At 39.9% G+C, this 16,099-nt stretch overlaps 1 protein-coding gene across 1 annotated transcript in view; it reads left to right on the plus strand.

Annotated features, from left to right (window-relative positions):
* The window catches only part of pknox2 (pbx/knotted 1 homeobox 2), a 90,815-nt gene that overhangs the window by 14,545 nt on the left and 60,171 nt on the right, over positions 1-16,099 (plus strand). Inside the window, exon 2 of the mRNA XM_038709165.1 lies at positions 7,554-7,635. The gene's annotated coding sequence lies outside the window, so the exon portion shown is untranslated. The remainder of the gene's footprint in view (positions 1-7,553; positions 7,636-16,099) is intronic.

Here is a 16,099-nt window from a genome sequence, read left to right on the forward strand (position 1 = left end):
GGGATGTCTGTTACTGAAAACATTTAATTAAAATATAGAAATCTAGAAAAGTGAAAACTAATGAAAAATGACTTTTTATTACTGAACACTAATTTAAATGACAGGGTTTGAGTCTTGTACTTGGTAGCATGATAGAAATCTCTAATGGAAAACTATTTTAAATGTTGAAATAAATGTTAAACCAAAATGTACTCTACATAACACAACAGCAGCCTCAGCCGGATCGTGCGTGTCATGTCAGTGATCGCAGTAAGAACCAGAGCTTCTGCTCCTAAGTCTAAAATCCAGCAGGTCTTGTGTGAACCAGCATGACAGCCAGCCACCCCTCCACAACTCTGGAGCCGGAGAAAGGATTCTGTTTCTTTTTTAACAGCTGGATGGATGTGATTTGCTGTGTGAGGTGAGAGTAGGTCTGCATAGTTTCAAGATACACAACTTTTCATTATTTTCAAATCAAATCCGATTTATAACCAACATTTTAAGAACAATACTGCTGTGTTCCAAACATGGATGAGAAACAGTTGATGGTCACCATTAATTATTTTTTTCAATAACAAAACCACATGATTATCACAAGAAGGCTCGAGAAGTGTGGAAGAGTGTGGTACTGTTTAGAACATATATCATAGTGTTACACAAAAAAGAGCAACATTCTTTAAAACTAAAAAGAGCTATTCAGAAACATTGAACAGCTTGCTGAGGGCCTCCTGAAAACTAGATCCTTGTATTTGCCTTTGAGTAAGTGAAAGACCATTTGAGCGCAAGACCAGAGCCTAAAGGGGCTTTTGAGAAGCATGGTTCAGATGATAGACGCTATGTGCAGTAGCTCACTACTTACCTTACTTTTATTGCATTTGGGAAGTTGGGCTGAAATATAGAGTGGGTAGAGTGAGAAATATGCAATACTGAAAATCATGCTGAATTTTTGCACTGTTGAAAGGTTGATATATGGAGAAACAGATGTTGGCATGAGCAAACAGGCTTATATCAATGATGAACTACATGTGCGGAGCCCTGAAACCTTCATAAGTTAGTAAAATGTTATCTGACAAGTCAAAAATATCAACATAACATAATAATAATAATAATAATAATAATAATAATAATAATAATATAACTAGCATAGTTTTTTTGATTAGCTAGCTTACCTTAACAATTTCAGCCAGCAAGCTATTAGTAATAATGCCAGTTAGCTTGCTAACAAGTTAAAAGAGAATGTATTTATGTTTTTGACTTGTCCGATAATGTTTTACTGACTTGTTGATATTGGGCCTCTGTACACCAAATTGTGTAAAGTATGGTGAGTGAAATATATACATCAATATATGTATATAATGGTTTAGATGAGACATATTCCTGGAAGTTTCAATGGGCTATTAGCAATTCAATGTCACTGAACACTCCCAAACAACTCAGTACAAAACACTTTTATATTCCTCCACCTTTATATTCTTTAAGTCTGTGATTCTTTTTCACATCATTAGCCTCCATTTGGATAATCTCTTTTTATCCCACTAGTCTGCAGATTCTTTCCCCCTCTTTTTGATGCAGCACGATTCATTAAATAGAGGAATCCACTGGTGACACTGAGGATTGGAACTTGTCTGAAAGTCTTTATAGAAAGCCCAGACTGGAGGAAATTAGACTGGCTGCTTTTTGTTTGCTCAATCCATCCTGACTCATCACGACGTGGGTATTTTTAGCAGCAGATTCCTGTTTGGCTTTCCCCGCACTGTTCACAAGGGGCTATCATATTCTGTGAGACAGGGAGGAAAAATCAATGTCAAATATCAGCCAAGAGTCGATTAGTGGCAAAGTTAGAGAACCTGGTGTCATGCTGGAAGTTAAGAAGTGCCCATGTTGCTGTGTGTTTGTGTGTGTGTGTGTGTGTGTGTGTGTGGGTGTGTGTGTGTGTGTGTGTGTGTGTGTGTAGACTAAATGAGTGTTGTGCTGTGTTTTGTCTGGCACAGCTGCCTGTATCAGCTGCATGCTCGTTAAATGTTGGGTTTAAACCCGTGCTGACGCCACACCAGCTCTGGTTACTCCTGTGGGAATACCTGCCATTGTCATCACGAGCCCCTTATAATTCCTTGGAATTAACCTCAAATTGTTGAAGTTTGGCTGGAAGCTGCAAGAACTGAACTCGGACTAACTGTTAAATCCGTAAAATGGAATAAGTCATATTTGGTAATAAAGAGTTTTTTAATTCACTGCACAATAGTGTATACCCCCCTAGTGTCTGACTCATCACTGTAAAGGGAACCAAGTGACCTGATATCCTGTTTGTCAGGAGAACAAAAATATTCTGATTGTTGCACATCCTGCCGGTCAGTGATCTGTGGCACATACAGCTGCCGGGCATGATGACTTATTTAGCTGCTATTGTATGAGCTTGGAAACTCTGTGTGCGGACTTTATCTTCATTTCCAGGGAATGATTGTGAAGAGTGATGTTGCTGGGTTGGTTGTCAATTTGCGTGGGAGATTCCTGCGAGTTTTAGGTGCATGAGCCACAGGCATCACCATGCAAAATTAATTATTTTCCTCTTTTTTATGTCCCCCTGTATCTTGCAATAAAAAACCTGCCTGTGTTTTATTGAAATGAAATTATGCTATAATGTCACTTTTGCTATTAGCACAGAGAGTCTGTGCATGCCAATTGATCCTGCTGTTGTCATAGCAACGTGAACCACTAAACCTCCGCGCAGCTGTTGTTATGGAAGCCCTTGAACAGCTGGGGGGCTATAGCTGCGAAGGGATTGTGGGAAACTGGTCTTTTGGTCCTCCCTTCACACCTTGACCCCAAAATGCCTGCTAGTGGAAAGAGAAGGATTTGGGGATCTTAAAGATGTCCATCTGGAGTTTTCTCTCCGCTGTACAGAGCCGCCGTGTGATTAGGGAGAAAGTTAAGGCCGGAAGTTGTGAATATTTAATCATGTCTGTGTCTTCTCCCTTCACCTATTTTGCCACGAATGCGAGCAGCAAAATCAAATGAGACAAATGAAGCTAGATTCTCTCCCAGGGTTTGCCTGATGCACTGGAGCATATCCCATTATTGATAAGAGCAACTGTTGTACACAGTGCAACAATAAAACAATCATTTCACAAGAAGCACAACTTGTCCTGGGAGTAGCACTCTCTGAGTCCAATTCCTTCAGCTGTAATAATGTCGAAATATAACCCAAGAGCAAGGTCTCAACCTCCTGCTGTTTGCTTTCATGCAGAATTCCCTGACTGTGATACTTCTCTGTGTATCAGGATTATCAGTATTGTTGATACTGCTTGTTTGTGACTCATAAACTGCATATGAAGTGCTATTCTGTGGAAGAAGAAGAAGTACTCACAGGCTTTACATAAAAGAAATACTATGAAGTTAAAGTCATTTGCTTAAGTAAAAGTACAGAGGTATGATCATCTAAATGTACTTAAAGTATCAGAAGTGGCATTCTTGTTAAGCAGAAAGGTATATACTGGTATATTGTTACTCACTTACTTAATTACAGATGTCATAACATGTAAGTAGTATTTAAATGTTGCAGTTGGTTAGGATGGACTACATTTTTAGGGCTGCAATTAATGATTATTTTCATTATTCATTAGTCTGCCGATTATTTTCTCAATTAATTTATTGGTCTGTAATATGTGCTATACCAAAAAAGAGAGACAGAATGTCTCATAAGATGTCTGATGGATTTTTAATTATATAAACAGAGAAAAGCAGGACATCCTTACAATTGAGATGCTAGAACTGTAATACTAGAATATTTGCCATGTTGTGTTGATCGGCTAATCAACTCAAGGGATGATTGTTTAAGCTCCACAAATTTTAAGTACTTTAACTAGGCCATCGGTTGGGAGGTCCGCCTGCAGCGACCAATAGCAGAGACCCACCTGAACCTTTTATTGCACTTAGGATTTATAATACCAGCACTTTAAATGTCTTAAATTGTCATATTGTGTACTCTGTACTTAATGTTGCCATGCTGCAAAAAGAATAATATTTCCCTCTCACTGTAGAGTACAAGTAGAAAGAGACAAATAGTAAAAACAATACAAAGAAAATGACAAAGTTCCTCTACACGTGTACCTGTGTACACATGTAGAGGCTGCAGTGTGAGTGATGGTGGGCAGATCCAGGAATGCTAATGTTTCCTCTGTGGCTTTTGTGAGACACGGTGATTAGACCTCCAGCCCCCTGGGTGGAGCCCCTCGCTGCAGCGGCTCCCGCTCTTATTTACTTTGACGTCAACAGGAAGGTCAGCTGGGTCCCAGAGGGGTCATGGAGAGATGGTGAATGGTGTGTGTGGTGGCCGTCAGTATACAGAGGCGCTGCTTTAGGATCCCAGACGGGGCCAGAGGGATGACCGAGGGAGGAAGGGCCCTTGGAGCTTAGGGAGGGCTTCGGGAAGGATTACTGAGAGGCTAAAATGTTTTCTTTGTGGCTGAAAGAAACCTAAGAAATACTCTCACTCAAATCTCCCATGGTCTGAGGGGGTCTGAGTTTGGCAGTGAAACTCAAGCTACATCCTAAAGCCGTTCTCGTTTTCTTGGGCTTTGAGCTCGTCTTTACGATCATTAGTCAGTTTTGAGCTCCAAGTTTTTTATCACTAAGAAAGAGCCTTGTGGACATAAAGCGAGGTTCAACCAATAGCATAGCTGGATTTCCCCCCATCAAAAGACCGTTTTTTGAATCATGATGGGAGGAATGGAATGGACAATATGGGAATGGAAAGCCTTTGTATTGATAAATGAACTGTGAGATACGGTATATTGCATTGGACAATTTGTTCAGTAAATGACAAATCCAAGCAAAGTCTGTCTTCACAAGACCATGACAACAATTTCGTATGTTCTGTAGCTCTCACGAATAAGAATATTAATACATGTAAAACATTGGACACCAAAGAGCAATAACAACGGGTACAATAATAATTCTTGAAAACAATCCTCAAAAAATAGTTCTGCAATTTTCTCATAAAACCTTTTCTAATGTTTAGCCATTCTATGTTCAATGAACCACTTTATGTGCTACATCTCAGATGATGTAAACACTCCTAATTGAGTTTCCGCAAATTTTGCATGAAAGTGGGATAGAATAAAAACTTTTTAATGTTTCTGATGAAACTGAGAGAAAGAGAATTGTTTGGGCTCTTCCCGCTAAATCTCCACCGCTTTCATTCCAATCCCCCCCCATCTACTCGGGGCCTCTGGTAGTGCCTACCTACCACACACACAGTAGTCCCCACTGAGCTGTGCAGGACTGAATAAATACCAACCCTTCAGAGGCTCTGTGTTAGCAGATTGCTGGATGTAGGCGGCCTGCTGTGAGGCCTGACCACACTCCCACTGTTCTGAAGGAGCTTTAAGCGAAAGATCAGGTGTCCAGCCCTGAATGCTTGATTGAACTTAAATCTTTTGCATGTGCGCCATAACTCTCTCTGCAGAGCTCTGCTCCTTGTGGCTCAGACATGGCCGGCCAGTCAATTGCTCTAGGAATTTGAGCTGTAGCGGCTCACTGCCCTCGCTGTTTTCACCTGTGTCATCGAAAATTAGAATCCCATGCATTTTGTTTACAGTGATGGAGGGGCACATAAAATTGGTGGAGTAACTAAATTATTTTAATGGTCATAACATGAGGCAGTAATAACCTAATATAAACAAATGAGCACTAATGTATATATTTATGCTTGTAAAAGTACCTTTATTTACCAGTATTTTCATATACAAGTACTTTAATACTCTAATTTATACTACAAACACTCAAGTACTCAACCAATCTGACTTTCATTTCAGTTTTTTTTTAACAAGATGGCTTATTCTTGCCTAATGTAACATTACAATTTACTCACAAACTAAAACAGTGTAGTCAGTCATAATTTTTTTTATTCACCTATTTTACTGTCTCATTATCATCCATGTATAATTTATAATGTTTTTAATTTAGGATGAAAAACCATTATACCATAACCATTAGATTTTTCAGAGCTATAGTTCAACTTTTAACACACGTTCACTTAAATTTTACATTTTTTAAAAGTAAGGATACAAATTTCTTTAAAAAATTAAGTCCGCTGAGCTTCCTCTGAGGAAGAGCATGAGAAGGGGTTGAAAGATTTCTTTTGTCAAACGTGGTTTTGGTCTCAGACCATGTTACCATAACATCCCCAGTTTGAATGCAGCAGGGGTCTTTGTTGCATGTCGTCCTCTTGTTGTTTATCAAAAAAAGGCAAGACACCAAAAAGTGGTTTGCTGAATTGTTGAGTTACTTGAACTGGGCAGCTGTGGCTCAGGGGGCGGAGCGGGTCATCCATTAATTACAAGGTTGTCGGTTTGATTTGTTTGTGTGTGTGTGTGTGTGTGTGTGTGTGTGTGTGAATGAGAGGCAAATTTGTAAAGCGCTTTGTCCATTAAGGCACTTTTTGGGGACCTCTCTGATTGTCTGACCTCTTGTTTTGCCTTGCCTTTTACTTTTGCTATCAAGATCTAACAATCAAGGTGGAAAGCAGCATTTTATCATAATGGGTGGGAATAATGACCAGCAGTCCAAAAACAAGACCCAGGTTGTATACTATAGTTTTTGTATAAGTGACACCATTTTGATCAGGATACAGTCAACACTAACACAAATGTGTGTGTCACTGGCATTTAGTTAAACAATAGGTTATCCTTAAAAGTTTCTGTGACTGGAATACTTTGTAAATGACATACATTAATTGATTGGCATTCAGTCTCCGCTACACATTTTATTAAAGTATAAGGCTTATTATATATATTTGTATCATCAATAAATTCCATGACTAGACCAAAACTAACACTGACTGTGTCCTGCTAACAAGTAGGCCTACTGTGTGTGCCTGAAAGCCTGAAATATCTTCTTCCTCTGTGCCATAGAGCTCCATTGTTGTCCAGAAACTATTAAAAACACAACAATGAGCCTCACCGCTGCACTGGGTGACATGTTCCGTCATCATCATGAACACACACACTGTAGTTTACTTTGACTCAATCCCATATCACACTAGATAGAGCACCAAATGTGGATTAATCTGCAGTTGAAAATAGTCCCCAACAAATGCAATATTTCCTCCTGTTTGACTCCTGTTTGCGAAAAACTGCGATGGTCAGCTGTTTTAGAGAATGACTTTTAAAAAATGGAAACTACGTATTTGTAAGTTCTGAGTGCCACAGACAGAGTAGGGAAGTCATTAAGTATTGACGGATGGACTGACACATTTTTGGTTTTAGTGTTTCTATGGTATTTGGTGACGATGGATAAAATATAGAATAACACTACTTTTATCCTTTAAACATATCCTTTGTGGTATGTGGAACAGGCTGATTCATTACCCACTGCCCCTGTTATCTGCACCAATACTGATGTTTCAGTGCACTTGTGATTGTAATAATATTCTATGCTTCCAGCAAAAAAGTGGAATTGACCATATACTGCATCCCTGCTTGCATGGACAACATTGCATATTTTCAATCATCTTCTGCATGTCACCATTTTCAGTAATAATGATGCCTAGCTTAAATGTTGTGAACTCTCAACAGGCTTTGTGTGGAGAGTTGGATACCGGGCCAAGGAGCAGAGAACAACACTGAAAGCTCCTGCGTTGCTGTGGGCAAGCTAACTGTAAGTTGTCAGTTTTATTCCAGTAAACCTTATAATATAGCCAGGTTGTGTACACTGGTGCTTGTTTAACAAAGCTGTGTGCAAATTTCAAGTGCGGGTTTCATGATCAGAATGTTCATCCTGACCTGATAGACTTTCAGGAACAACATATCTGATAGCGCTAATCTGTTTCTACAGAGGCCAGCGCCAGTCTGTGATTTAATTTAGCACACAATCAAATATAATTCATACTATAAACACGTTGACATGCCAGAATACACGGCCAATGATTACCCTGCTGCAGTTCACTCAAGCTGGTTAAAACCAAAGATCATGTCAATCCCATGAGCATATTTTCTCATCATTTCTTCACTTCCTAAATGAGAATATCAATGTCTGTGCTCTGTTCTTGCTGGAACTTCAATCTATACCTTTGTGCTTTTTAATGGCTGACGATTCCCTCTCCAACAAACACACTATTTGCATCTTAGACACAATGAAATTGAATGTGACCTGGTGGGAATTTGGGCTGTCTTCTACAAGAGTGATTTTATTTTATTTCTGACATTTGAATTTTAGTGCTGTCTCACCACGTATACTGTACATGTATAGGTATCAACTGATTGACTGTTATGACATGTTTCCACAATTGCTCTATCCCTGAAGAACAATCGAGGATCAATGATATTTTTATTATGTCAGAGCAGCAATTTGTTATACAGACATCGGTAACCAACTTTCCAAAGGTACCGGTGCTTTCAGAGACTAAGAGTAGGTCAGTATTCTGGTATACTGGAGTGGATAGTGGTTCTATATTGTGTTGCCATGGCAGAACGGGCCAATCCAAATGGTTTATGGATGCCCATAACTAGAAGAGAGTTCATCCTACAAAAACACTGTGAGGTAGAGTTTGCTGTTGAGTCACTGAAGCAGTGAGGTATCCACATAGTATTTTACTTTTAAGTAAGTTATAGGTACCCATTAGTGCAAATTTTGTTTATTTGGCTCAACAAGTGGACATTTCAAAATAATGTTGTGTTCAAACAGTTTTCACATTGTCAAGCTAAAGCAGCAAAATTAGCTTATTCCAAGAAATTTTACCACTTTAGGAAACTTATTGCTGCTGTCTTAGCTCTGACATCATTTCCCTATTAAGTGTTCATGTTGCTGTAGCTGTGATAACTACCAGTGTGTAGCTTGCTGTGATGACTTTAGCTAACGCAGCTGCCAACCATTCTGTCACAATATGAGCTCTATTTAGAATAGCACAAAAACAGTAATGATCATGAGACAAAGAAGAATTTCTGGGGATCACAACCTCTTCTTATTTCTTCAACTACTAGTGTGATTTGAAGACACTCATGTGGTGATTAAAAGGGTTTGATCATGCAAATTACTGATTTTTTTTGTTGTTGCCAGAATTGTCTAGTTGTTCTTGCCCATGTCCACCTCCACCTGAGTCATTCCAAATACAAGAATATTTGAAATAAGGTGGAAATTGCTGTCTTGGAGCATTTGAATATTACTGCCTGTCCCTATGGTTCAGCCAATTCAAATCAGCCAATTCAATAAACCAAAGGACTTTAATGTCCCCTGCTCCCCCGTGTCTGCAACTAATTACAAAATGATTTGAAGAGCTTTCCCCCACTTTTATTTATTAGTTTATCTTGAACCATGGTTCTCTTTGTAGAGCTTCTATTAAAGTAGTGGTGTTTGTGCTTTCTTGTAGTGACCTTTTGCAACTACACCTGGCTGTCTTGAAGTTTATCTATCTTTGGAATGTCACCATCATTTTTTGCACCACAGAGGTCTTCAGGGGCCCCCTTGGTTCCTAGAAATAATAATAATTTATTTATACACAAAAACATTTAAGCAATGCAAAAAATCAGACAATTAAAACATTACAAAAAACCCCCAACAATTAGAAAAATTATTATTATCACTGATAGGAAATAAGATAAGAACTTTTTTTTTTTTTTAAATATAGAGTTTAAAAGATGTCAAAGATTCTGCAAAGCTCATCTTCAGGCAGAGGGTTCAGAGGTGAGGGTCCCTGACTGCAAAATCCTGGTCACCTTTAGTCTTGAATCAGGACTTCACAGTAGGGCTGGGTGGCCAAAAATGTTATCATGATAAAACAATTTCATACCATTTGATATCAATAATTATCACAATAAATGTCAAATCATTATTTCTTGTCCAAGGTAGTGCAAAAAGGACCCAAATGCATAACTCCACACAGGCAGGTAGGTTTAACAAAGCTAGCTTTAATAATAAAAAGCTAATCAAACCAAACAGGCAACGAAAACAGAGGGAGCAGGCCGAAGCAGAATCCAGAAAGCAAAGGATAGATACAAAAACTAAACTAAAGACAAACTGGAAAGGCACGAGGAACACAGGCAGGAATTCTGAAGAAGGAAGCAGCACGCAGGACTGGGGTACAGACACGATCTAAAAGAGGCAAGACACAATGACTATACGCACTAGGGAAGGACAACAAGGGACAGGTGAAGAGAATCAAGACGGGGCAGACAATCACACAAGCAGGAAAACAAAGACAGGTAGTGAAGTTTACCAGAAAAGATTTTTGAGATGCTCCTCAACTGATGAAGGTTGTTCCAGTGTGGATCGTGTGTGCATTTTGGAGCCGTGAAACTTTCTACCAAACAGTGCTTCTACATTCATCAGTATCTTCCAGCTACCCAGTATAACGAGTCCAATAATGCTGGTTAGTTTCACAGGATCAACTGTGGATTGCTCAAGGGAATCTTGACACTCATGCTGTTGAAGGACGAGTGTTTCATGTTCACTTTGACACTGCGTTCTGCACATCAAAGTTTATATCCACTGCCAACTTTCAGCGGCTGAATGGGAGAGTAATCTGTTTGACTTTCATGCAGGAGATTGCAGTTTGCATCTCATCACAGACATCCAATTAACATTAGTGTTAATTAAGTGTAACTATGATCTGTCCCTAAGCCTCCCCAAGTGTTTAGGTGCCTAAACTTATCCATAGTTTATTTGCCAAAACCGCATTCTTTCCCAAACTTTTACCATGGCTGCCATGCGCAGCTATTCTATAAAGCCAAATAGAAAAAACAAAAACATCCATTGGCATTGGATGTTTCAAAAATGTCAGTATCAAGTGTAATCCAACATTTCATAGAATTGTCCATTGACATTCTTGCGTAGCGACAGGGTTGTTCCACAAAAAAAAACATTTATCCTGCTGGCTCTAGGATTAAAACTTGCTATCCTCTTTCATCCTCATACTCTTGTAATATCAACCCCTTCACGTTAAGTGTCGTTTTGTCAAATTTTGACTGTTGAAAAACTAAATCCTAATTAGCCTTTGTTGTCAAATGCCCTTATGTTGGGAAGAGGCCATAGACAAAATATGAGCTAGGACAATGGGGGATGTGTACGTACATGGCAGTCTCTAGCTGATTGCCAGAGGCCTGGTTATACTAAGCCATTTGTCTCTTCCTACACACAGGCCAGACTAATCGTACAGCCAGTCTCCATGTCCTCTCAGCCCCTAAGTGTTCCCCACTCCCGCCCTCCCTCTCCCCACCCAAAACCTCCAGCATGATTCCCCACCAAGGATTGTTTTACGCTTAATTTTGTTAGAGTTAATGAGATTTCACTAATTAAATCTCCTCCTGGTTGGAGACCCCCCCACCATCCTTACATTGCCCCCCTTCCACTTACAATCACTCCAGCCCATGGAGTGATTGCTTGTAGAGCTATTTTAGACAAATAAACTTTTTCATGAAGAACAGGGGCAGTGGGTTGCACAAGGACAAGCCCGTGTAACTCTGTGGATTTCCAATTTCGTGCCAAGATGCTCCGCTGCATTTGTGATAGCCAGTGTGTTTTCAAATCTGATTTGGTGTATAAGAGTAGGAAGTAGTTGTTGAGATGTTTTTGCATCATAAGGATGAGGCGCTACAGAGTATGTCAGTAGATGCTAGGAGACAGAGTAGTGGTTGCTTTCCTTGGAACGTCGCGTTGTTCAGATCAGTTGTGGTGAGTGAAAGATTTTAGGGTCCTTTTCATGGGTGAGGAATATTTTGTAACTGCTAAAGAAACCCTTGGAAATGATATCCTACTTTAAACTCCTCATACTGTATATCCCTCCACTGCTGTTAACCAGTCATATATTGTAGCACAGTGGCACCAAGTGACAGGACTTCACAGACAAAACGCACACATGTTCTAGATACATGTCTCTAATAATAATCCCCGCATTAGCTGGCAGCGCTAGAAGGGAAGTGCTGAAGGGTGGGACCATCTCAGTTCAAGCAGTGAGGCCTTGGAGGTCATTGTTAACAGCAGCCGCTTGCCCTGCTATTATAGACAACCCTCTGGGACTCTCACACTGACTATTGTGGGAGCCAACCTCCTGTTTCCCGTGTGAGCCCTGGACACCCAGTGCCAGCTCTGCCGCTCGGTTCTTCAGCCAAAAGGTCCATTACACTCCCTCCCATGCCTCTGTGTCCATTGTAGCCCAGCTCCCTCATCCCCTGCCTCATTTATGCGCACACACACACACACACACACACACACACACCGTCCAGCCTCAGAAGCCCCTGTGCTGTGGCCCACGGGTGGGCGGGTGAGCGAGTGGGCAGCGTGCCCGTTTCAGATGGGAGTGCTTCCTTGATGAAGGCTCATGCTGATCGGGTTTCTGCCACCTGTCATTCAGCTTAGGAGGCAGGAAAGGGGGCAACAGTGGTTGTGGGCGGTGGGAGTGAGGGGGCGGCGCGGAGTTGGGGTGGTTAACAGGAGAGATGCCATGGCAATCTGGCACCATGCCTGCAGCCTGCTGTTGTTTCAGTGTAGCCTCCCAGACTTCTCAAGTAGTCCTCTTAGTTCACGCAGTGGTGAGTTCCCCTTTTGATCTAATAATAAAGTAATCCAATTTCACACATTGTTATATTATTTTTTCCTAAATTTAAAAAAAGCATTATATATATTTCACATGACATGTAATTCACTGAAAAGACAAAACATTGAATTTAGTGCAGTGCACTCCATGGCCTCGCAGATTAAACCCTTTTTGTCAGTTCTGAATATTCCTTAAAAAAAGTGAATACCTCTATGTCATCGGGTACATTTATTATTGTTGTCCGCTGCATTAGATTTACTACAAATGAAGGTCAAAAGGCTAAGTCTCAGGTTTTCTAACTCAATTTTCATTGAGTCATACCACATCTGAATACATCTCCGAGAGCATCTGAAAAGCCCATCTGATTAATGTGCACCTTGGTCTATACAATCGTGCTGAGCTTTGGACAATACCTAAACCATGGGATGTTTGTACAATGATTAATTGTACAGAATTTCAAGTTAGCCAAACAAATGACCGCTGACTTTGACCATTAAGTTTTAATGTTGCTGTAGCACCACCTGTCAGTTATAGCGATTTATGTCAGATAAGCTAAGACCACAAGAATTTAGCAACCAGTAACAAGAAAGTGTTGTTTCTTATTTAATTTAAAGACAATATTGGGGGGATTCTATGTAACAGCAGCATGCGGCAGCATGTTATAATGAATAGGATGACAATAGCGTGATTAGGGCCTCATTTAGCCTTGCTCATGGAGGGAAATTCATTTGCTTTTCCTCCTGAGTTAGAGTAGCAGGTTCCTCAGTTGTAACCAGACTTAAGCTAGATTTTAGTTCAGTCAAGACGTCTGGAAGTTGATATGAATCCTAAGTACTTCATAACTTTGAGAAATAAGCTAGAAGTAGTTGTTGCTGATAAACATCATGTTGATAATGTGCTGTGGAATAGGCACATATGAGAGTGTGTAGGCTGCCATTGTGGAATTCATTGAGCCTCTTCCCTTATCATAGGTAAATATCACACCATCTTCAGCAAAGAATTTGTCAAATTCTAAGGCCTGCGATCTGGCCTTGGTTTAGGGATATTTTCTGAGGTAATCAAATAATTTAGGCTCTACTTTGGCTAAAGAATGGAAAATCTACCTTTGATCAAATAAGATTGAAAGACAAACTGGCACCTGTGTCATACTCTCTCTGACCTCTCTGTTACATGAATTTGAGGTCACGCTCATGCTCTACATTATTAGCTTCTCTCTGTGATCCCACATTTCCCTCCATCACACTCGCTACCTCTGTGCTTAACCACCATCCTCCAACCCATCTATATCCATTTCTCCCTCACCCGGGCTCTTTGCCCTACCAACCCTAATTGTAATTATGTTGATTTAACTTAGACACATGCGGCTCCTTCCCTGCCATCTGAATGGAAGCTTATTAGTTTGAATATATTTTTTTCATATTTATTTATTCCCATTTCTCAGGGTCCCTGTCGGCATTTCCAATTACTCTTGTCGTGCGGCTGTAATTGCCTCCATGCTAATGGCCGCCAGACAATCGTGCTAAATGAGGTGAGGCCGAGAGGCTAGGAGCCCGACTTCATTAAGAGCTAATGGGATTTTATAAGGGGGACAGAAGACCCAGCTCATCAAAAAGAGGGAGATGGAAGGAAAACAAAACAGATGGAGGGGGAGAGCCAAATCACCGCTATTCTAACTTAGCCTGCTCCTTTTCCTGGCACTCTGATAAACAGAACAGGTTACTCTTCCTCTAGAAGACTACTAGCTAATTATAGAGAGAGGCATACTGAAAGACTTTAAAGTGACTTACGTTTGGAAAAATAGACACACTGCTAAACAGATAAGTGTGCATAATTCTTCTGGCTGTCCAGTTGAACGTGGAACACAGCTATTTTTATCTGTGTCTCATGCTCTTGCAAGCTGTCTCAACTATTTCTTTTTTGGCAAAGTAACAGCAATAGATATGTATAAATGATACATTTTAGAATTGAGTGGACAGGCCAGTCTATGTCCTCCCACATTTTTCACACCTCATTTAGACAGAGAGAGAGAGACTTAGATGGGTGCAATCATGGATGTGTTTGAATAGATGGCTTGAACATTACAGGATATAATACAAGGCAGTAATACATGCTGTAAATCTGCATATGGGTTGAAGTCTAACCAACACCAACAGAAGGTAGCCTCAGTAGTTTATAACATAATTTAGTGATATATTTTCTTTGGTCTTTCTTTTTAGTTTTATAATAGAACAAACCAGAATCCATTCTTACACACATCCCATTGCGTCTGTGTGCTTGAAATTTGTCTGTTTTACCTTTTTTCTCTTTCACAAAATGCTCAGGACAGTCACGGTAACAAATTTCTCCATTCAGACCGCTAAACCAACCTTTCACAGAAGTAATGATCAGGGACTGATCTGAAATACATCCATCTTGGTGAAATCGCTCTGTTCCCCGTTGGAATATAGCAATATTTTGCGCTCTGCAGTCGCGAGATCAGTTGCCCTATACTTTCATTTGCAGAGCTTTCTTAAAGCTGACATGGTTTGTCTGTCGCTGATTTCAGTTCAATGGCCTTTTTGGCTCCTGCAGATGAGGGGCCTGCCAAATTCTATTACATGCTGAATAAATCAACGTGTTCACCTTTGAGAAGCAAGCATTACAGAGTGAGTGGGGTAATGGATACTGTAAAGTGGGTGTACTACTACCACAACCCTGACTCGAATTCATTCCCTGGCTGTTATGTTTCTGCTAGTTTGTTTATTTGACTACGGGAGAGAATCGGTCATTCAATGATTATCAGTTGTAAGTTATGACATCACTAGATAATATTTGTTGACACCACTATCAAAGAGGAAGAAGAGAGAGCAGCTCATGTTTGTGTGTATAACAGAACCAACATGTACTACTGTAAATTCAACAGTAATGCCAACCAAAAGCCTATCTGAATATTGTATGTAAATGGCAGAATTCTTCTTTAATTTAACTAGCCCTTAGTCTGTCCAAATGTTTAGGGCTCTTTTTCCCAGTGAGGCAAATGGGAGATAATTATTTCTTTTGGGGACACTATGCAAATAGGAATTGCAGAGTCTGTATCAAGGGAAATTCAGTGATATAAACAACTAGGAAATTAGGCCAATTATCCACAGGCTATATCTGTTTTGGGCAGTTAGCAGAGGTACAACTGTTGTCATTTTGATGGCTAGATGGTGCAGCTTGATGTTATGATTATTATATCTCAAATAAAACCACAGAGCAGCTCATTTAAAGCTGTACATGTCCAAACTACCACAAAGATTAATGGAACTGCTACTGTTACTTTTGTGAAGTGTTTTCACTTTCTTGTTAGTGGTGTGCCATTAAAATGCTACTGAATTATCATGAAATGCAAATTGAAAATGTGCATATGCATTTACCAAAGTTATAAAACTAGAGGACATTGGACTATAAGCCAGACAGGATGAGACTCCATTAACCCAATCAACATTTGTATAGCTAAATATGGAATGTATTACAGTCTGCAAATCATCTACCATACAGATGACTATATGACATACAGTATCAGTTAAAAAACAAACAAATAAGGTCATTATGCTACTAGTTAGTACCACATTG

The sequence above is a fragment of the Micropterus salmoides genome, unplaced genomic scaffold (assembly GCF_014851395.1).
Source record: "Micropterus salmoides isolate LMB-PRFRI ecotype aquatic unplaced genomic scaffold, ASM1485139v1 Ms_hic_scaffold_9, whole genome shotgun sequence".
In the NCBI taxonomy this organism is placed as follows: Eukaryota; Metazoa; Chordata; class Actinopteri; order Centrarchiformes; family Centrarchidae; genus Micropterus; species Micropterus salmoides.